Source organism: Aplysia californica, unplaced genomic scaffold, assembly GCF_000002075.1.
Source record: "Aplysia californica isolate F4 #8 unplaced genomic scaffold, AplCal3.0 scaffold00570, whole genome shotgun sequence".
Lineage (NCBI taxonomy): Eukaryota > Metazoa > Mollusca > Gastropoda > Aplysiida > Aplysiidae > Aplysia > Aplysia californica.
Genome location: NW_004797840.1, coordinates 292,572 through 294,123, shown reverse-complemented (window position 1 = coordinate 294,123; position 1,552 = coordinate 292,572). Strand labels below are relative to the sequence as shown.

The 1,552-nt window shown below is 46.6% G+C and overlaps 1 protein-coding gene across 2 annotated transcripts in view; it reads left to right on the top strand.

The window, feature by feature from the left end:
• Window positions 1–1,552, top strand: part of LOC101863214 (serine/threonine-protein kinase par-1) — a 73,424-nt gene that overhangs the window by 23,903 nt on the left and 47,969 nt on the right. The window lies entirely within an intron of this gene.

Genomic DNA, 1,552 nt, shown 5'->3' with positions numbered 1-1,552 from the left:
ACACACACACACACACATACATACACAAGCACACACACACACACACGCACTCTCTCTCTCCCTCTCTCTCTCTCTCTCTCTCTCTCTCTCTCTCTCTCTCTCTCTCTCTCACACACACACACACACACACACACACAAGGAATCACTTCGCTGTCTCACTCAAAAGACACGAGTTCGATCAACGTGTGAGGAAATTTTCAATCGAGGATCTCAGTCTTTACGCTGGGACGCTGTATCTCTTTCAGCCCGGGTTGACCCAAGCTGGCAGGGTAGGGTCGAAAAACAGCCTTTACCCTGAATGATCTTAATTGTTTGGAAGGGGGCGTAAAACATCATCTACGAATACAACAGTTTATTACAATTAATGGAACCTGTTTGTTGAGGAATGAATGTGTCGCCAATTTGCTCCCGATGTAGCCCGGGCTGGCCTTGCCAGTCGGGGTCGAAGCGACCTTCCCCCAATGATCTTAATTGTGTTGATGGGGGCGTAAAACATACTCTACAAATACAACAACCAGAGTTTGTTACAGTAGAACCTGTTTGCGGAGGAATGTAGGTGTCGCCAATTTGCTCCCAGTGTAAAAACCGTCTGCGTCTCGTCGGCACGCGAGGAGCTGCTGCATAGGCCTGGCATGCACGTGCGCTTACTCATGCTGTACATGCATGTATAATGTGTGTATGTGTGTGTGTGTGTGTGTGTGTGTGTGTGTGTGTGTGCGCGCGCGCGCGCGCGTGCAAGGGGGGGTCTCGTATAATGAATTGCCGTGTCTTTGGAAGATTTGGCTGGCTTAAACCTTTTTTTTTCCGGTGTATTTGGGATCATTTGTTTCTCAAGCGTATCCAACAGTTTGGGTGGATAGGTGAGTGGTTGGCGGGCGCTCTGGGGTGGTTTGTTTCTTCTGTCCTTATAGACATATAAAAAAAACCCCTCCCTTTCTTAGAATACTACTATCTAGTCACACCTCTTTATCTTCAGCATTTATATGACCTATTTGTGTTGCAGGTGCCGTAAAACTCGTACTTAAACAAACACGTTTGGGCAGGTCCCTCTGGAAAATGTTGATTATTTTTTTTTCTTTTCTTGGGTTTTTTTTTTGGGGGGGGGGCGTCCGCGGTTGTCCTATTATTCTGTATCGTGGCGAAATGTGGCCTTTTTCGTGCCGAAATGATTGAGTAGAGGCAGATGGTACTCATTCACATGATGTATAGGCAGCTCAAGTACAGTCGAATCTGCTCTAGCGGCCACCTGTCCAAGGCAATCGCCTGAGCAAACGACCACTTCACACTGCCTCCCTTGCGCTATTTTCTTTATTATAAAGACATTGTCCAAGGAGAATTCGTTGTAAGTCTAAGTAACTTTCACTTCGTCGGTGGGCTTCTTTTTTCTCAAACAAAACAAAACAACAATTAATTCTGGTCGACGTAAACATGGTCGGAGCCCCCCCATGTACTGTGTTGTGTCCAATTATTCTATCACTTTTGGCGCAGCGATGTGCAAGAATCCGGGCAGTGAGTCCCAGATACATGTTGTAGACTTGCGCGTGTGTGTTGT